The 22,769-nt window shown below is 34.8% G+C and overlaps 1 long non-coding RNA gene across 2 annotated transcripts in view; it reads right to left on the bottom strand.

Moving 5' to 3' along the window:
• LOC141554952 (uncharacterized) overlaps positions 1–22,769 on the bottom strand; it is a 63,501-nt gene that overhangs the window by 20,970 nt on the left and 19,762 nt on the right. The gene's annotated exons all lie outside the window — the stretch shown is intronic.

The raw sequence follows: 22,769 nt of genomic DNA, 5'->3' as shown, positions 1-22,769 counted from the left end.
GGGTGTAGCTGGTTCAGTTCATTACTGCTCTATTGGAACTGATTTGGTTCATCTCATTGTTGAAAATGGCCATATCCATCAGAATTGATCGTCATATAGTATTGTTGTTGAAGTATACAATGATCTCCTGGTCCTGCTCATTTCACTCAGCATCAGTTCATGTAAGTCTCTCCAGGCCTTTCTGAAATCATCCTGTCGGTCATTTCCTACAGAACAATAATATTCCATAATATTCATATACCACAATTTATTCAGCCATTCTCCAATTGATGGGCATTCACGTAGTTTCCAGTTTCTGGCCACTACAGAGAGGGCTGCCACAAACATTCTTGTACCTACAGGTCCCTTTTCCTTCTTTAAGATCTTTTTGGGATGTAAGCCCAATAGTAACACTGTTGGGTCAAAGGGTATGTACAGTTTGATAACTTTTTGAGCATAGTTCCAAATTGTTCTCCAAAATGGGTGGATGTATTCACAGTTCCACCAACAATGTATCAGTGTCTCTGTTTTCCCATATTCCCTCCAACATTGTGCATTATCTTTCCCTGTCATTCTAGCCAATCTGATCAACTTCTCTTTTATGTAAAAATGGTGATCTATAAATCTGGAATTTTTCATATACTGTTGACTATTCATGAATTAACTTTTGAGGTTATAGACCTTAATATATTAAAGCATGAGGAGTTAATAATGGGTTTAGAAGAGGTAGGAAGTTGGTAAATCCTGACTTTGGGCTCACATGGCTTTTTCCAGGCAAACTTGGTATGAAAAATCATGCCCCTTTTCCTTCTCTTTTTGTAATCACATTAATCCAAATTCAGTATAGTATTTTATGATTTTATCTTTAAGTCAGAGCATAACTAAGTTTTCTCTTTCGATATTTGCGAATTGTGCTATTTCTTTAATCAGACTGCTCTACTTTCAATGCTCCTAATTTGATGATATTGTGAGAAACTGTGAATTGAAATTCTTTCCACATCTTGTTATTCACATTATTTATATTTCACATTTTCTCCTTCCTATTATCAGATTCAATTCCTAATTAGTTGCTTATCAAATCTCCTAATTTATAAGTTTTTTGTAATAACTACTTGAATAATATAAATATGGCAATGGCTCGGGAGTTCCCAAATCTTGTAAATAACTACTAATGACCTATGTCCCTCAAATCTGGTAAATATTTGATAAATATTTGCTAATGAAGTTTAGTAAGCTAAAGTTTTTATTGATAATTTCCTTTCATACTAAGTAATCTACCACCAATCAGAATTTAGATATAATTTGTAAATGCTCTTAGTCAGAATCATGAAAACCAGCCAGCCAGAGGTTCCAACTGTCAGCCTACTGCTACATTGCATTCAGTCTTATGTTCTCTGAACTTGGAGATATAGGTGTCCCATGCTTACTTGAAAGCAGTACTGTTTGTAACAGAGATTTGCCAAAATGCTACCATAGAGGGAGACACAGAGTCTCGGATCAGTAAAGATTCTTTGTTATGAGTACCAGTATGAAACACATTTAATAGGATCTTTAAGAATCAGGTTGATGGTTTGTTCCTGGAGGACTTGATGTCTGTATTATTGAATAGTCTGTTATAGAGTTTGGTTGCATAAATGGTTGATATCAGTCTTATAAGTGTATTGTCAATCCAATAACTATATATAATGTTAAACTAGTTTTACATCTGCTCTGTGCATTACCTTATCCATACTTCTCCCACCCCCATTTTAAAGATAACTCAGTCAAATAACATTTATTAAGTACCTACTATGTACCATATACAATGCTAAATGCTGTATGTGCTAAAATAAGGAAAGTGAGACTGAGATAGGAAGTTACTTGTTCATGAACATAAAACTATTAAGTACCTAAGCTGTTCCCTTAGCTCATAGCCAACTGCTTTCTGCTTTCTGAAAATCAGTTGGAGACATGAGATTGAAAGTCAATAGAAAGACTGGGGCATAACAGATAGCTGTGAGAGTCACCAGCATAAAGATGGCAACTAAATCCATGGGAGCTGATGAGACCACCAGGAGAAATAGTATAAGAGAAAAGAAAAGGGTCCAGGATAAAACCCTAAGGGAAAATCATTATTAGAGGGTGAAAGGATGAGGAATGGGGTTTGCACATGGTTCAGAATCACTGAGTGTGGAGGGCATGATGAAGCATAAGGCTGTTCTTTACTAATTGGATGGAGCTACTCCTTTTCCTAAAGGAGAGTGTAGATCAGGCTGGAGGCAAGTTCAGAAGGATATGTGTGGCACATGGTCATATGTTCTTATGAAAGATTCCATTTCATAACTCCTCTTCCTCCGAAGGGTAGAGAATAGTCAAGAAAAAGGTGCAACAGGACAGGATAGTCTTCTTCCCCTCTGACTTTCTTTTTCCTTTTCCCTCAAGGCACAGCAGGAGATGGAAGACCTGTAGTCAAAAAGAAGGTTGTTCCTCTTTGAACAGAAGAGTCTCCACATCATTCTCCAAAAGTTAGGGGAAGTAGGAGTTACCTTGAACTGAGGAGGATGGATGCCTCACAGCTGACCCCTAGCTGCCTTTCCTTAGTGGACATGCCCAGCAGGACATTTAATGCTGTACTAATAATTTTGTGATTAAGGCAAGAAGTATCCCTATCAGTGAGACAAGGAAATCTGGGAATATATACATACATACATATATGTGTTTATTATATGTATGTATGCATACATATATACATAGTGGTACCTCAGTACTTGTCGTTAATTAGATCCAGAAGGCATGACGCATAGAAAAAGAAGTACTGAATGAGTCTTTCAATAAGGAGTACATGTCCAGTCTGCAGCCTAACTATACTTGCTGACCCCAAATCCCCAAAGGGAAAGACTTCCAGCTGTCAAGAAACAAGCCAGCTCCCCAGCCCAGGCCAGCAGGGTCTTTCCTTTTTTACTCAACTAACAGGAATCATGACCTCCTCATCCCAAGCCATCCAAGTTTCCTTGAAAGAGAGGGAGAGACCTGAATGAAAAGGCAGAAGCTATATAGTCCCACAACTTCAGCTGCTCAGAGCTCTGGCCACCACCAGAAAGTTAACCTAATCAGCTGGGTCCTCCACTACTGCCATCATCTCCACCTGGACTCCCATCACTGTTCCTTCTGCTATTCCTGTTCCTGCTGCTTCTCATCTGCTAAGCATGCTGGGGTATTTCATGCTCCTTCCAATAGTACTGTTTGGGGAGCTAAGAGACTATATACTGCAGCCATATCATCCTGTGCAGGAAGCGCACAATCTCAGTATTGTAGATTCCCAACTGACAATCCTGCACACTGTTGCCTTCTCTGAGGAGAAGCTGCCATGGTCTAAAGCAATAACAAGGGCAAGAAGGGCTGGGCAATATGTGTGGCCAAATCTCACATCCCTACTGCTCAATCAAACAGCTAAATATGACAAATGCTGAGGAAGCATCAAGTGCTGGAGAACTTTTTTCTCATTGAAATGAATTTAACAAATTGTGAAGCAGATGAGTGCTGAGGAACCACAATAGATAGATAGATAGATAGATAGATAGATAGATAGATAGATAGATAGATAGATAGACAGACAGATGTATTTATGTATGTGTGTATATATATATTCATACACACACACACACACACACACATATGGTTGGTTATTGTTCTTCATACTCAAAGAGGACCAAAATGACATCACTATATTAGAGTCAAATTACAGTTTGTCCAACCTGTGGCTGATCAGACCAATATGAGCTCAGAATGCTCTGCCACAAGCCAGACACAAGTAGTCCCTATGAACATGTGGGGTGGCTTCTCTAATTTTGTGCATCTCACATTTCTTTTGGGCTAATTCAATACTGCTTTGCTCACAGAACATGAGGGCATGCCATGGTGGGCAACCTTGTGCCAGTGTCTCCCAGGTCAAACAATCAATTCTAAAGTTCTTAAGAGAGAACTTAAGAGTGTCTTTGTGTCATAAGATGGGTACCTTGTGAGTGCTTGCCCTGTGTGAGTTCTCCATAAACTAATTTTTTTGGCAAGTGTACATTTGAACAAAGTGGCCAGCCCAACAGAGTATGTATGCATGCATGTATATTTAAGAGCCAGCAATTATAAGCTATAGAAAATAGGAATGCAAATATTAGTTAATACAGTAATTTGTTCTGTACAAAACAAGATTTCTTATAATTCTAGACCATATGTCTCCTTAGAAATATAACAACAAACTAGAAAGTGTGAAATAAAATAGCATAGAAGAATTTACTACTATCCCTGAATATATCCATGTGAAAATATATTACTGCCAGAGTTTCCTTTATCATTTAATTTTATTTTTTAAAAATACCTATATAGGGGCAGCTAGGTGATACAGTGGATAGAGCACCGGACCTGAAGTCAGGAGGACCTGAGTTCAAATCTGGCCTCAGAAACTTAACATTTCCTAGCTGTGTGACTCTGGGCAAGTCATTTAACCCCAATTGTCTCAGGAAAAAAAAATGATTGATGGTAGAAGTCTTGATCTTGCTATCACCCACAAAAGGACCAGTTCAAAAATTCTAAAATCCCCATATTTTGACCATAATCAATTGGCTTTCCATTTCTCCCTCTGTCTTCCTTTCTAAAGTCCTATTTTTCATGCATACTATGACCTCCATTTCCTCCATCAATTCTTTCAATTCTCTCTTAGGTTATCTCCTCTGCACTAACTACTCTCTCCTTTTCCAAATCTTGACCCCCTTGATGAACCAATTCTACTCTACACTGTCCTACTCTCAAAATTCCTATCCTGCCCTTATCATATGATGATGATGTCCTACCAAGTCTCAGCTTTGAATTACTCCCAACACTCACTGCCTTTACTCCCACAAATGTGCTACTGAACTAAACAAAGGTAGAGGCAATCATACTGCTATTCTGACTTGTCAACTACAAATTTATGTTGCACTACCTTAACTGGTCTCACTGCTGCTAGGCAATCCTTCTACAATTCTCTTATCAATTCACCTGCCTTCCCACACTCCATATCCAAACTGTTACTAAGGACCGGCAACTTCATCTTTGCAATATCTGTCAAATACTGACTCTCTGACTCTGCCAACTGTCCAGGGCAGACTCTCTGCAAGTCATGCTTGGACTACTGCAATAGCCTTTTAATGGATCTAGCTGTCTCAGTTCTCTCCCCACTCTAATTCATCTTCCATTTAGCCACTAAAATGATTTTTTCTAAAGCTCAGTCCAATCCAAATGACCCACCTATTCAATAAACTCCAGTAACTACTTATCACCTCTAAGATCAAATACAAAATCCTTTGTTTGACATTCAAAGCTCTTTCTAACTTATCATACCCCTATTCCCAATCTTTCCAGTCTTCCTATATCTTATTCCCAGACAGGAAATTTTCAGTCCAGTGACTTTGGCCTTTTACCTTTTCTACAAACTTTATCTCTCAACTCCAGGGATCTTCTCCTGAAACATTCTCCATTCTCAAATTTGTCTATTGATTTCCTTTAAGTCTCAATTAAAATCCCTTCCTTTACAGGAAGAACTTCCCCAATTCCTCTTAAAGCCTTCTCTCTTTCTTTCTGTTAATTATTTTCTATTTCTCCTATATAGCTGGTTTGTGTGCGTGTATGTATATGTATGTTTGCCCAGTCTCCCCCATCATATTGTGAGCTTCTTAAGGACAGAAATTGTCTTTTGCTTTTTGTGTATCCCTGGGCCTTTGCACAGTACCTGAAAATAATAGACATTCTTTTAAAACCACTGCATAGCAATATTTGAGGAATATTGTAAAATTTAAGAACTTAAGAAGTAGTTAACTAGGGGCAGCTAGGTGGCATACTGGGATAGAGTACCAGCCCTTTAGTCAGGAGAACCTGAGTTCAAATCTGGTCTCAGACACTTCCTAGTTGTGTGACCCTGGGCAAGTCACTTAACCCCAATTGCCTCAGCAAAAAATAAAGAAAGAAAGAAGTAGCTAACTAATGGATCACAGAAACTGGTTTTCATATGAATGAAAAAGAATTTTTTTCACAAAACAAACTTTTTTAGGAAGAGTCAGGGAGAAATAATGTAAGAGGTCAACTTCTATCATTAATAACTGCTGTAAGCCTTATATAAAAGATAAGAAAATAAGCTTTGTTAATAACACTGAAGTCCAAATAAGTCAATAAAGCTTATTGAATGTCTACTTTTCACATAACACTATGCTAGGAACCTTAATAGTAGCACTTCATTGAAAATAAAATGGTCAATATAAAATGATTTTGTTTAAGATCTATTTCAAACTATGCTTTTGAAATCAAAGTAGGTTATCAAATATTAAAATAATATTTTAAATTTTCTTAATAACTATGCTCTGAGGTATTGATGTCAATGATTGTTCCAATATTTTTCCTTAAATTAAAAAAAATCCTGCTTCATTGAATAAAAACTTATAAATTCTATTTATACAAATATCTCTATAGCATGTAGAAAGAAGTCAGGAAGGAAGAGTTTGTTATAATGGAAAGAACATTGAATTTGGGATCAAAGGAGTTTATTTTCCTCTTGTGATAATATTTTTTCCTTTAAAAATTCTCATCAATACAGGTTGCTCTTTCTTCCCACTTCTCACAACTCATAGAGCCAACATATGGGGTTTGTACTATTTCTTACCACTTACTAATGCTTACAACATCAACATCACACAGTAATATCTTCTCATTTGAAGTCATTTGTAACATCTCTCCATTATTGTCATTTCACCTCAAGAACCTTATTTACAACTTCCTTTCCAATTATTATCACCTTAGATCCTAAAACACGTGTCTATGTCACACACACACATATTTACACACAGGGTGCATACATACACACACATAAACATACAAAAAGATTTTCCCAGTTCCTCTTAATGCATTGCCTACCCTATGGTGATTATTCCTAGTTTATCCTGTATAAATATTGTTTGTACAAAGTTGTTTGCATGTTGTCTCCTTCATTAGATTGTGAACTTCTTGAGAACAGGAATTGTTTTGTTTTTTGCCTTTCTTTGTACTCCCATAGTTTAACACAGTGCGTATAACAAACTAGGCACATAATGTTCCTTGATTGACTAGCTAAATATTTGGCAATGAAAAGGAGACATATAGAATGATAGTGGGAGACACATTTGTCTTCTGACTTTAAATGACCACATTTGTATACAAAAAAAAAAAAATCCAAGTGTCAGAGAAAATGATATTCTCCCTGGTCTTAGCTTTCTTCTGTGCTTTTTCTCTACCCATTTATCTGCCAGAAAGGACAAAAGAAACTTAGCATTGGAAAATTAGGCAATTCCAAACCCTAGAGTCATTTGATAATTATTAGGCAAATAATCATTATCCAGTTTTTAGACACTGAAAATTGGGAAATATCTGGAATGATCACCATAAACGTGCTCTCTGATAGACATTCAAATCCTAAATGTGGAAAAGTCATCCATATAAAAGATTAAATCTGAGGCCATTGGATAGCTGTTGCTATCCAGTTCTTTGGTCCAAAAAACTTGTCCAGGAGGTAAGAATCTCCTACTGAAAAGAGAAGAGTCCTCAGTAGTCAATATTCTGAGGAAACAAGAACTTTTTTCCTATTTCTAGGCCAAGAGTTTTCTTCTGTCTCTAAAAGTGGTTATAATAGGACTTTAAACTGATGAGATATTATGTTTTTGGTTTTTTGTTTTTTTTTCCATGAACGAGAGAGAGACAAGGATTACAGATAGGCAGAGGTATATCCTGAATCTGGCAGAGGCTACTTGACCACCATGGATTCTATAAAATCAAGGAGGGGTAGTATCTCTATTGGAAAGTTGCCCTGGAAAAAGAAGGAAGACCAAACACTAGTGGTCCTGCAGTGTTACAGTTATGAATTGCCTTTCTATGATTGTACCCTGGACATAAGCATTCTCTACATGCATCTACTCATTGATGTTTTGTGTATGCATGATTGACTTGATGGGCTGATGAGAGAAACATGTTATTGCTTTTTAACATGCCTTTAAATTAAATTTAAATCATTAAATTTAATTAAATTTAATCATTAAATGCCTTTACTTTGAACTAACTTTGTTATTAAAGTTAGATAGATTTAAACTTCTTAGCATTCAAGTCCTCCATAAAAGTAGAAACTGTCTTTCATTTTTATTTGTGGTCCAAGTATTTATCACAGTGCCTGGTTCAAAGTGCTTAATGTACCTTCTCCTTCATTCAATAAACAATAATCATAAATATGAAATTTAGGTTCCATTAAAAATATTTTAAAATTAAATATATCTAAAATGGTGGTCTTTGGAATCACATTGTACTTTTAAACATTTATTGAGCACTTGCCATGGGCAAGGCACCTAAGTAGCTAGGTGGCTCAATGGATAGAGCTCTGGACTGGAGTCAATCCTACATCAGATGCTTACAAGTTTTACAACTTTGAGAAGTCTCTAAACTTCTACACATATTGATTTCTTCAACTGTAAAATAAATTATAGCACCTACCTTTATATCTGCCTCCTAATAATATTGTGAGGATCAAATGAGATAATATTTATAAAGCACTTAGCACAGTGCCTTGCACAAGGTGGACAATTAATAAATAAACGTGTGTTTCCTTTGTTCATTCCATCCTTTATAATCTGAACTAACTTGACATAAACATTTTGTATTACTCTCCATTCACCTACATTCTGTTCTAGTCAAACTAAGCTCCTGTGGAATGACATTTTACTATTCATTTAATTGACATTTATTGAATACTTACCATGAACAAGATATTTGGATGAGTCTAGCATACATCCCATGCTTTCCTCCCATTGGTGACAAGGCTGGATACAATTACATTCTGCCTTTGTTGGAAAGACCAAAAATGTCTTTCTTCTAATATCTTCCTGATGAAATTTGCAAGGTCCAATTCAAATGTCATTTTTTTTCATTCTCTGAACTCTCACATCTTTCTATTTCTATTATATATTTATTTCATTTTACTTTGTATTGTCACATTATATAAGTCATCTCCCCTACTATACCATAAGTTCCTACAGTCTTATACAACTTTTGAGTACCCCACAACATAACACACTATACCATGTCCATAGCAGGTGCTCAATAAATAACTGTTAAATGAATAGTACAGTGTCAATCCAAAGGACCTATGATTCTAAATAATCAAATTTTAAAATTAGGGTTGGTTTTTTTACATTTTTAATGGAACTTGAATTTCATGTTTCTAAATACTGGTTGCTGAATGAATGCAAAAGTATTAAGCCTTACATACTAGGTATGTACTAAGTTCTAGAAACAAAAATACAAAAGCAAGACAGTCCCTACTCTTAAAGAGTTTACATTTTACTCATTATAAATAATACATATAGGGAAATGTGGCCAGGGAGGGGAGTTTGTTTTGAGGAGTCGCAGGATTAGAGAATTGAAACAAAGGGTTACTTAATGACCTGCTCTTTCTAAAAGTTAGTGAAATATTATTTAATTAATATATTACATTATTGTTTGTATGTATATATATATATATATATATATATATATATATATATATATATATATATACTGAGAGGGAAAATAATGGAAAAAGCAACATTTGGCAAGATTTCTCAAATGAGATGCTAGATAGGAAATGCCAACTACAGATGATTGATATGTTGAATTTGTGCTCTTATTCTTCAATCTAAACAGCTCATCCCAGGGTGGGAGTTCCAAAACTGAATGAATTAATTGCCTCAGGGACTGGAACATGATTTCTTGAGGTATTATCAGGAAAGTGCTGTTCTAGGAGGGGTGAAAGCAGGGCAGAGTCATAGATAGTTGTATAGAATACTTTATTTAAACCTGTTAAATCATGTTTATACTATTTTAAAACTACTTTTACCAATGCTTTATTTTGATAATGTAAATAGCTAAGAACTGCAATCTATATAAACAGTTCTATAACCTTGCTCAAGATTTTATAAATCTTGCACTATTTTGCATATTCTTACTACTTTCTACCAAAGTATTATGTTTTTTTAAAGGGCACTAAATTTTCTGTTATAATACATATATCTAACTAAAATGGCAGTTAATTTTTTTCTGAATCATGTATATGTATATTACAAATATTTTTGACTAATAAGGAATTTTAGATTATATATATGCCGTCATGTAAAACAAATTTCCACATTAGCCATGAAGAAAAAAAATGTTTTTAAAAGTATGCTTTGCAAATGAAGGTGCCTAGCTGTACCAGATCTAAAACTATATTATAAAGTAGCAGTTACCAAAACCATTTGGTATTGGCTAAGAAATAAACTAATTGATCAGTGGAATAGGTTAGATACACAGAACAAAATGGTCAATGACTATAGAAATCTAGTATTTGACAAACCTAAAGAACCCAGCTTTTGGGATAAGAATTGACTATTTGACAAAAACTGCTGGGAAAATTGGAAACCAGTATGGCAGAAAGTAGACATAGACCCACACCTAACACTGTATACCAAGATCAGGTAGAAATGGGTTCATGATCTAGATGTAAAGAATGATATTATAAACAAATTAGAAGAACATAGTTTACCTCTCAGATTTGTGGAGGAGGAAGGAATTTGTGACCAAAGTAGAATTAGAGATCATTACTGATCATAAAATAAGTAATTTTGATAATATTACATTAAAAAAATTTGTACAAACAAAACTAATATAGATAAGTTTAAAAGGGAAGCAGTAAACTGGGAAAATATGTACAGCCAAAGGATCTAATAAAGGCCTCATTTCTCATATATATAGAGAATTGACTCAAATTTATAATAGTTCAAGCCATTCTCCAGTTGATAAATGGCCAAAGGATATGAACAGACAATTTTCAGATGAAGAAATTGAAACTGTTTGTAGTCACATGAAAAGGTGCTCCAAAAAACTATTGCTCAGAGAAATGCAAATTAAGACAACTCTGAGATACCACTATACACCTGTCAGATTGGCTAAGATGACAGGAAACAATGTTGAAAGGAATGTGGGAAAACTAGGATACTGATACATTGTTAATGGACCTGTGAACAGATCCAGGCATTCTGTAGAGCAATTTGGACTATGCTCAAAAAGTTATCAAACTGTGCATATCCTTTGATCCAGTAGTATTTCTACTGGCTTATATCCCAGAGAGATCTTAAAAGAGGGAAAGGGACCCACATATGCAAAAATGTTTGTGGCAGCCCTCTTTGCAAGAAACTGGAAACTGAGTGGATACCTATCAACTGGAGAATGGCTGAATAAATTATGGTATATGATTGTTATGGAATACAACTATTCTGTAAGAAACAACCAGCAGGATGGTTTCAGAGAGGCTTGTAGAGACTTACATAAACTGATGCTAAGTGAAATTAGCAGAACCAGGAGATCATTATACATGGCAACAAGAAGACTATAAAATGATCAATTCTGATGGATGTGGCTCTCTTCAACAATGAGCTGATTCAAACTAGTCCCACTTGTTCAGTAATGAAGAGAGCCATCTATAGCCAGAGAGAGAACCATGGGAACAGAGTGTGCAACACAACATAGCATTCTCATTCTCTCTGTTATTTGATTGCATTTTGTTTTCTTTTTCAGTTTTTCTTTTTCTTCCTTCTTGATCTGATTTTTCTTGTGCATCAAGATAACTGTATAAATATGTACATATATATATACACACACACTGGATTTAACATGTATTGGACTATCTTCCAGCTAGGGAAAGGCGTGAGAAGGAAGGGAAAATTTGGAACAAAAGGTTTTGCAAGGGTCAATGTTGGAAAACTTAACCATGCACATGTTTTGTAAATAAAAAACTTTAAAAAAAAAAACAATAAAAAAGTATGCTTTGATCTGTATTCAGTTCTTTCTTTGGGGATGAATAGCATTTTTCATCATAAGTCCTTAAAAACTGTCTTGGATCATTATATTGTTGAGAATAGCTAATTCATTCACTATTGATCATCATACAATATTGCTATTACTATGAAATGATATGTTCTGTTGGTTCTGTTTCCTTCACTTTGCATCAGTTCATGTAAATCCTCCCAAGTTTTTCTGAAAATATCCTATGTATTCTATGTGTCATTTTTTTATAGCCCAGTAGTATTCTACCACAATTATACACCACAACTTCTTCAGCCATTCTCTAATCGATGGGCAACTCCTCAATTTCTAATTTTTTTTTTGAGGCAATTGAGGTTAAGTGACTTGCCCACGGTCACATAGCGAGGGAGTGTTAAGTGTCTGAGACCAGATTTGAACTCAGGTCCTCCTGACTTCAGGGCTGGTGCTGTATCCACTGTGCCACTAGCTGCTCAATTTCTAATTCTTTGCCACCACAAAAAGGGCTGCTAAAATTGTGTGTGTGTGTGTGTGTGTGTGTGTGTGTGTGTGTGTGTGTATGTGTGTGTCTGTATACTTTTCCCTTTCTGATTTCTTTCTGATACAGACCTAGTAGTATTGCTGGGTCAAAGAGTATGCACAGTCTTATAGCCCTTTAGATGTAGTTCCAAAATGAATGGATGCCCATCAACTGGAGAATGGTTGGGTTAATTATGGTATATGAATGTTATAGAATATTATTGTTCTGTAAGAAATGACCAGAAGGATGAATACAGAGAGGCTTGGAGAGACTTACATCAACTGATGCTGAGTGAAAGGAGCAGAACTAGGAGATCATTATACACTTCAACAATGATACTGTATGAGAATGTATTCTGATGGAAGTGGATATCTTTAACATAGAGAAGAGCTAATCCAATTCCAATTGATCAATGATGGACAGAATCAGCTACACCCAGAGAAGAAACACTGGGAAATGAGTGTAAACTGTTAGCATTATTTGTTTTTCTCCCCAGTTTTTACCTTCCGAATCCAATTCTTCTTTTGCAACAACAACAACAACAAAATTCGGTTCTGCACATATATATTGTACCTAAGATATATTATAATATATTTAATATGTATGGGAATGTCTGTCATCTAGGGGAGAGGGTGGAGGGAAGGAGGGGAAAATTCAGAACAGAAGGGAGTACAAGGGATAATGTTGTAAAAAACTACTATGCATATGTACTGTCAAAAAATGTTATAATTATAAAATTAATTTAAAAAAAGATGTAGTTCCAAATTGCTCCCCAATTTACAAATTCACCAACAGTATATTAATGTCCCTGTTTTCCCACAAGCTTTCCAACAGTTATCATTTTCCTTTTCTGTCATATTAGCCAATCTGATAGATAGGAAGTAGTACCTCAGAGCTGTTTTAATTTCCATTTTTCTAATCTATATGACTTTAGGTAACTTTGATTATTTTCTTCTGAAAAGAGTCCATTAATATCTTTTGGCCATTTATCAATTGGGAAATGACTTGTATTCTTATAAATTTGACAGAATTCTCTGTATATTTGAGAAATTTAGGCCCCAAAATGGAAACTCCAAGGAGTATTGTACTAAATTCCAGAATTATCAGATCAAAGAGAAAATAGTGAAAGCAGCCAGAAAAAAAGAATACAAATATCGAGGAGCCATAATCAGGATTACCCAGGACCTAGCAGTTTCCACTTTAAAGGATTCCTGGAATACAATATTCCAAAGGGCAAAAGAAATTGGGCTGCAACCAAAAATCAACTATCCAGCAAAATTATCTTTCAATGAAAAAAGATGAACATTCAATGAAATAGGGGATTTTCATTTATTTTTGATAAAAAGACCACAGCTAAACAGAAAATGTGATCTTTAAATACAGAAATCAGGAGAAGCATAAAAAATGTAAAAAGGGGGAAAAAAACCATGTTTTTTAAAGATTAAAATGTTTACATTCCAAATGGAAAGATGATATGTTCAACTCTTGAGAACTATAACTTTGTTAGAGGTATACTTAGAAGGTGTAGGTATAATTTGACTTTATTGTGATGATATAAAAAAAAGAAACTAGGGGTGAAAGGAGATTGTACTGGAAAATGAGAAAAGGGGGGTAAAATGGGGTGAATTACTTTATATGAAGAGGTAAAAAAAAAGATCTATTACAGTTGAAGAAGAGAAGAGAAGGAGGAAACATTTTATGAACTTAATCTCATCAGATTTGGCTCAAAGGGAGAATATCAGAATATTTAGTTTTATATAGAAATTTGTCTCATCCTATAAAGAAGTTGGAGAAGAAAGAGGAAAGCAAAGGAGGAGGTAATAGAAGGGAGAACATTAGTAAAAGGGGATAGGGATAAGAAAGGGGGGAAAGACTGTAAAAGGGGAGGCCATTTTTGAGGGAGGTGGTGATCAGAAGCAAAATGCTGATAAGGAGGGAAAGAAAAGAGAAAGGTATAACTTGGGGAAAATAAGATGGCTGAAAATACAGAATAATTTTAACAGTGAATGTGAATGGGATGAACTTTCCCATAAAATAGAAACAGCTGACAGGATTAAAAGCCAGAATCCTGCAATATGTTTAAACTTAAATACAAAATAGGAAAAGGAAAAAAAAAACTGTCATGTGCACAACAAAACATTAGTGAGGATTCAAAACATAAAGCAATAAATTTCCATTTAAAGAAAGCCTATATAACAAATACTATATATTGTGTTCAGAGTTGTCCATGTTTTCTATCCTTCCCTGAGGGTTTTCTTTTTGTTTTCTATAATGTACTTCCATTCTTTCCCCCCTCTTTCCCTCCTTTTCTAAGAAGACTATAATTAAGCATGGATATACACATACATACATATACACATATATCCACATACATATACAGTTATCTATAATCATACACATGTATATACATATACATTCATATGTATCTATATAAAACCATACTATGTTTATTATCTGTTTCTCTGAAGGTGATTAACATCTTTCATATGTCTAAGCCTTTCCACATTTTTCTAACTCCACCAACTCATCATTTCCTCCACCACAGCAATATTCTAATCTTATGCCATCTAAGCTATTTTAATAGTCTAAAACAATATTGATTAATATGGCTGACATATAATTTACTTATTTTCTCTTTTGACTAAAACTATTTTGGCTTTAACTTCTCTGGGATCATGATTTTTCTACATAAATTCTATTCCCGATATTTATGTGTATCTCTTATTCCCTATCCCTCCTGAATTCTCTGATTTCTATTTGTTGGGGGCAGTAGCCCCCTTTTGATATTCCTTGTTTGATCTTTGATTACAAGATCTGGCCAGGGACACTGATACATTGTTGGTGGAGTTGTGAAAGAATCCAGCCATTCTGGAGAGCAATTTGGAACTATGCCCAAAAAGTTATCAAACTGTGCATACCCTTTGACCCAACATTGCTGTTATTGGGATTATATCCCAAAGAAATACTAAAGAGCGGAAAGGGACCTGTATGTGCCAAAATGTTTGTGGCTTTTTGTTGTAGCTAGAAACTGGAGGTTGAATGGATGCCCATCGATTGGAGAATGGTTGGGTAAATTATGGTATATGAAGGTTATGGAATATTATTGCTCTGTAAGAAATGACCAGCAGGAGGAATACAGAGAGGCTTGGAGAGACTTACATCAACTGATGCTGAGTGAAATAAACAGAACCAGAAGATCGCTGTACACTTCAATGCTGTATGAAGATGTATTCTGATGGAAGTGGATATCTTCAACATAAAGAAGATCCAACTCACTTCCAGTTGATCAATGATGGATAGAAATAACTACACCCAGAGAAGGAACACTGGGAAGTGAATGTAAATTGTTAGCACTACTGTCTATCTACCCAGGTTACTTATACCTTCGGAAGCTAATACTTAATGTGCAACAAGAAAATGGTATTTACACACATATATTGTATCTAGGTTATATTGTAACACATGTAAAATGTATGGGATTACCTGTCATCAGGGGGAGGGAGTGGAGGAAGAGAGGGGGTAATTAGGAAAAATGAATACAAGGGATAATATTATAAAAAAAAGATAATTGTATAAATATGTTTACATATATTGAATATTGTATAGCATATATTGGATTGCTTACTATCTAGGAGAGAGGGTGGGGGGAGGAGGGGAAAATTTGGAACACAAGGCTATGCAACTGTCAATGTTAAAAAAATAATGCACGCATATTTTTTGAAAATAAAAAGTTTTAATTTAAAAAAAAAAAAAATCTGGCCAAACCAGTTTGGGCTATCTGAGCTAGTTTGGGTTTTCAGTCCCCATTCTAATGATCTGAAATTCCTTTTTGGGGAGAGACAGAAGGAGATAACAAAGAATTCCTGTCTCATTTATAACAACAGAGAATTCCTGTCTTATTTACAACAAGAGAATTCCTGTCTTATTGACAAATATCTCCGGAATCTCTTGGATAACATCTCTGTGCAAACATTGTTTTGATGATCTAGTTATGTATATAAGGTAGGTTGAAAAATGGAATCTTTGCACTTGGTGTATACCAGCCTAGTGCCCGCCAACTGGTGTCCCCTTGCAGGCAGTTTGGTCTTCCTGAAAGCCAAACGCTTGTCTATCCCTTTACTATCAATAAAGACTTTGTTTCCATACAGCATTGAGTAGCAAATTCATTTGCTACGGAACCCGAGCCTTGGTTACTTTGGAGAAGGACAGAGGTTAATCAGACTCAGGAGAAAAGGAACTGACCCATCTCAGTTTAGAACCTCAGTTTACTCCTCATCATATTTACTATCTTGTATTCCTATTACTTAATATACTCCCCTCTAAGGATCACTCCCTTTCCTCTGCCACCAACTCTTTCTCCTTGTTTTTTTATTTGTATCTGAATTTAGAAGATTTTTATAGGCTTTCAAATAAACATGTTGTTTCTTTTTTTATGCCATTTCCATTAATCTTATTCCTATTCCCCTTAATCTATACACCCTTCTATATCCTCCCATACTTTTTCTTCATCTTATTACTTTATAAATTTAGAAGACTTTTATTTCCTTCTAAATGTATATGTTATTCTCTCTTTAATCCAGATTTGATGTAAGGGTTCACTCTAAAAATTCTTCCCATACCCTATTTCCTATTCCCCCTTCCCTCTACCTTCTTTCTGAATTTATAAGGCTATTATATCCTTCTAAATATATACATATATGCACTGTTTCCTTTTTTAACTCATTCCTGATGAGAGTAGGGTTCCAGAACTACCAGATCTCTATCCTCCATCTAATTCCTCTGTGTCAGTTCTTCTTGCACCTCATTTGTATAATTATTTTTATTTTTTCCTACATTGTTTTGCTTTTTAGAATCTCATCATACTCAGATCTACCCCAATCTTTCTTTTAAATTACCCAATTATTAATGACAATCTTAGACATACAGTTTATTGAGTCCCTTGTAATTAGTTTCTCATGCTTATCTTATATTTCTCTTGTATCTTATATGTCAAATTTTCTTTTAAGTTCAGGATTTTTTGCAACAAAATCTTGAAAGTCTGGCAATCCATTGAATATCCATTTTGTTGTTGCTGTTGTTCAGAATTGTGCTTAACTTTTCTGAGTATGATATTTTGGGCTACAACCCCAGTTCTTTTGCTATTTAATATATAGTGTTCCAAGACCTGCAGTCTTTTAAGGTAGCCACTGATAGATCTTGTGTGATTTTAATTGTGGCTCTACCATGTTTGAATTGTGTGTTTTTTTTCTTGTTGCTCATAATATTTTCCCCTTGACCTGGGGGTTTCAAAATTTGGCTATGATATTCCTGTAAATTTTCCTCATAAGATCTCTTTCAGGTAGTAGTTGGTGGATTCTTTTTCTATTTTTACTTTCCCCTTTTTGTTCTAATACTTCAAGACAATTTTCTTTATTATATTATTATATCACTATTCTTTTTTTGATCATACCTGATACTTTTCAGTAGAGCAGTTATTTACATTTTCTCTTTTTGATCTGTTCTCCAGATATCTTTATAAGCTGTTTCATATTCTTTTCTATTTTTTAATTCTATTTTATTTTATTATTTCTTAGTTTCTTATATCTTTTTTGGCTTATCCAATTCTAATTTTCAAGCATTTTCTTCCCTAAGATTCCTTTTCCACTTGGTTGACTTTCTTTTCATAATATTCTTGTTTTTCTTGGGTTGTATTTATTTTTCTAAATTTCCTCAATCTCTTTCATTTGATTTTAACATCTTTTTGAGTTCTTCTGTGAATTGGGGGGGGGGGGCAGGTGACTAATATTATTCTTTGAGGTAGAAGAGTCTTTTTTTGCTTCACTATACTCCTCTGAAGTTTTTCTCTATTGCCTGTTCATTTTTTTAAAAATAACAATTTGTTGTTGTAATCACAGTCCTCAAGTATGCATAATGGTGTCTCTGGCCTCAGATCTTCCTTCAGTTCTCCCCTTTGGTCTAAACTGAATTGAAACCAAGAACTCTACCTTCCTATCAATGCCCACAACCAGTGCCTAACCTAGTGGCTCCTGCACTCACCAGGGGTGTGTGTGCTGTTTTCTTCTCATCTAGAGCAGAGTCTGGGTAGTGTAGCTGGGCTTGGCATCCCTTATCACCAGAAGTTCCCTCAATCTTCCCCAGCTCAGATGCTTGACTCCCCTCACTATCAGAAAAGTGAAAATTACTGTGGCTGAGGCTGAGAATACTTCCCAATCCAGCTAGCCCCAGGGCTTGCAGTTTTCTGTTTGAACAAAGCAAGCCAGGAGGTATTTACACTTCATATGGATCCAATCTCCAACCCAGTATCTTTCTCTTATTTTCTCCAATTATCCCAGGAGGACCTCTATTCTGGTCCAGCTCTTGTTTACTTTTACCCCTTTATGTTCACCCTGAGACACTATTTTAACTTGTTTGTGGAGTAAATTTGGAAAGCTTGTAATTTTCTGATTTACTCTAGTTTCTTCCCAGAATCCTCTCTAGTTTTTCTTGATAATTTCTGGAAATATGATTTCTATACTGTTTTTGATCATGGTTTTTGGATACTCCAATACTTCTTATATGCTTCTTCTCTCTTCAATCAATTTTCTAGGTCAATTGCTTTTTCAATGAGATATTTCACAATTTCTTCTATATTTGCCATTCTTTTGACTTTTTTTTTCTTGATCTCATAAAGTTATTAGCTTCCATTTACCCAATGTGAATTTTTAAGAAATCCTTTTTTTTTTTTTTCAGAGAGCCTTTATACCTCTTTTTCTATTTGGCCAATTTTGGTTATTAAAGTATTATCTTCAGCATTTTTTCTGCCTCTTTTTTACCAAACTGTTGAATCCTTTTTTATCATTTTCTTGCACAATCTCATTTATTTTCCCAATTTCCTCCCTACCTCTCTTACTCAGTTTTTAAAGCCTTTTTTGAGCTCTTCCAGGAATTCTTTTTGGCCTTGTGTCCAAATCACATTTTTCTTTAAGGATTTGTATGTAGATGGTTTGATTTTGTTGTCTTCTGAGTTTGTGTCTTGATCTTTCCTGTCACCATATAACTTTCAATAGTCGAATTCTTTTTTTTGTTCTTTGCTAATAAAAAATCATTTTTTTTACTTTTAACTTTATATTAATATTGATTGCTTTTGGAATGAAGGGGACACAGTTCCAAGTTTAAAGATTTTGTGCCATTGTTTTTAGTAAGTTTTTGGTTTTTTCAAGGTGATATGATCTAAGAAGAAATGTGATCATTGCTTTCCTGGCCCATGTTTTGGTCTGTGAGTAACATAAGCACTCTTTTTTGCCTTGCCCTGGGACTACAAACTAGAACTGTGTGGGCAATGTAGAGAATCCCATAGCCAGCAGCAGCAAAGAGTATGCCCAAATTTCCTTCTGACCTCCTTACTATCTGTGGGCTGAGAGTTTCCAGAATTGCTACTGTTACTGATGCAACCATCTCCAAAGCCTGCTACTGGCTTATCAGAGTACAGTCTGTACTGTACTGTTCTCCAGTCCTGATCATCAATCTGGTAAAAACAGACATTTCCTGATGACTTCCCAAGTTGTTTTGAGTTGGAAAAATGTTTCAAACTAATACTTTGTAGGCTCTACCATTTCAGAATTTGATTTGAAACATTTAAGTTTTTTTGGAGGGGAATTTGAGATCGTTCAAGTGAGTTCCTGCCTTCACTCCACCATCCATACTTTTTCCTTAATGTGATCATAATTTCTAATCTAATTTTCTAATAAATTCTCAGATTATTATCAGAACATATAGCTTTATTAATAAAAATACAATTTGGTAAATATACAACTTTTAGATTTGTCAAATTGTTATACAAGTAGCAAAACAGCTTTTAAGGTGGAGATTGTTGTATTTGGAAGATAGTTTAAGGAAAGAGAAAAAATTGAAATAGAGAGTTATTTCTTCATTTTGTTGTCTTGGTAACTAAAGCAGCTGTTTCAACTGTTTTCTATTATTTTCCATTACTGTCACCAGAAAGAAAATTTTGAAATGGGAAATCAGATGTATAAAACATATAATTAATCTCCTTGAAAATGGCCCATTAAAATAATGTCAGTGGACATGAGGATAAAAAATTATTCAAACAAAAGAAGTAGAATAATATAAACTAAAAGCAGAATGTATTGTACAAATTATCTCTTTAATATAGTCATATTAAAGATGTTGCAATAAACCAAAAATCTCTTTGGCCGGAATCAAATGAGGCCCCAGGCAGACATGTCTTACTGAGTAACCATACTCATAGAGGAAAAACCTTTTTAGTGCCAAAATCTTCAATAGAAAGTGCTAATATTTCTAATAACTCAAGTTACAAAAAGTATGGCTTTGTGAGATAATTTTTTTAAAATTCAGCCCTTAGCAGCCTTGCATAAAGGAGAGTCCACCCAGATGGATTTACATGTGAATTCTACCAAACATTTAAAGAATAATTAACTCCCATGTTATATAAACTATTTGAAAAAAAAATAGGGAATGAAGGACTCCTACCAAATTCCTTTTATGACACAGACATAGTACTGATACTTAAACCAGGTAGATTGAAAACAGAGAAAAAAATTATAGACCAATCTCCTTAATGAATATTAATGCTAAAATCTTAAATAAAATATTAGCAAAAAGATTACAGAAAATCATCCTCAGGATAATACACCATGACCAAGTAGGACTTATACCAGGAATGCAGGGCTGCTTCAATATTAGGAAAACTATTAGCATAATTGACTATATCAGTAACCAAATTAACAAAAACTATATGATCATCTCAATAAATGCAGAAAAAGCATTTGATAAAATCCAACACCAATTCTTATTAAAAAACACTTGAGAGTATCGGAATAAATGGACTTTTCCTTAAAATAAACAGTAGCATCTATTTAAAATCATCAGTAAGCATCTTATGAAATGGGGATAAACTGGAACCATTCCCAATAAAATCAAGAGTGAAACAAGGTTGCCCACTATCACTATTACTATTCAATATTGTATTAGAAATGCTAACTTCGGCAATAAGAGTTGAAAAAGAGATTAAAAGAATTAGAGTAGGTTGAGGAAACCAAATTATTACTCTTTCCTGATGATATGATGGTATACTTAGAGAACCCCAAAGATTCTACTAAAAAGCTATTAGAAATAATCCACACCTTTAGCAAAGTTGCAGGATACAAAATAAACCCACATAAGTCATCAGCATTCTTATATATCACTAACAAAATCCAAGAGAAATTCCATTTAAAATAACTGCCAAAAGTTTGGAAATCTGTTAGGATTCTTACAACTTAGTTCACACCTTTAAAGGAGTTCAAACCTTTAAAGGAGTTTACACCTTTAAAGGAATTCACTTATTGGTCCACACATGAGATTCACACCTTTAAAGAAAACATACTTTTAAGGAGCTCCCACAAGCCCATTCTCTGGGAGGATATAAGGAGCTAGGATTCAATGGGGAGAGTCAGAGTCTGGATTGAGGTAAGGAGAGGACTTCCCAGGAGAACTTCAGGAAAGCTTGAAGAGATTCAGAGAGCCAGGATTTCAGTGGAGAGATTCGCAAGTCCAGGAGATTCACAAGTCTAAAGGAAAAGCCTGCTCATGGACTTCTGGGAGATTCACAACTAGGATTGACTTCTGGGAAACCCACAATCCCACACTCTTGGAGGTGGATTCCCACATTCTAGGAGATTCCAAGGCAAGAGTCATTCAAGATTGGACCATGGTGTTGGCTGGAGACCCTTGAACAAGAGCTCTTTCAGGAACCAGAGAGAGAGAGAGGCCTCTAAGAAAGCTAGCTGAGCCCCAAGTGAAGGAGACAAGACTTGAAGGAGAAAATAAAGGATCTGGAGATAAGATTTGGAAAGAGACAGTAAAAGACTTTAACTCCTGGCTACATTTTGGGATTATTGAACTGAACTGAAACTAAGGCTGCCTCCAGAAGCTCTCCAAGAAGACCTGCCCCCAAGAGACCAATTACGACTTAGAGAAAAGAGAACATCACAGGAATCTATCTGCCAAGGGAAAGTCAGGAATTATATGAGCAAAACTACAAAACACTTTCCACAAATAAAGTCAGATCTAACTAATGGAAAAATATTAAGTGCTCTTGGATAGATAGAGCAAATATAATAAAGATAACAATACTATCTAAACTAATCTATTTATTTAGTGCTATACCAATAGCAATCAGATTCCCAAAAAACTATTTTAATGACCTAGAAAAAAATAACAACAAAATTCATCTGGAACAACAAAAGGCCAAGACTTTCAAGGGAACTAATGAAAAAAAAAATCAAATGAAGGTGGCCTAGCTGTACCAAATCTAAAACTATATTATAAAGCAGCAGTTACCAAAACCATTTGGTATTGGCTAAAAAATAGACTAATTGATTAGTGGAATAGGTTAGGTTCAAAGGACAAAATA

The sequence above is a fragment of the Sminthopsis crassicaudata genome, chromosome 2 (genome assembly GCF_048593235.1).
Source record: "Sminthopsis crassicaudata isolate SCR6 chromosome 2, ASM4859323v1, whole genome shotgun sequence".
Lineage (NCBI taxonomy): Eukaryota > Metazoa > Chordata > Mammalia > Dasyuromorphia > Dasyuridae > Sminthopsis > Sminthopsis crassicaudata.
The sequence above is the reverse complement of the archived record's forward strand: the minus strand, read 5'-3'. Positions and strand labels throughout refer to the sequence as shown.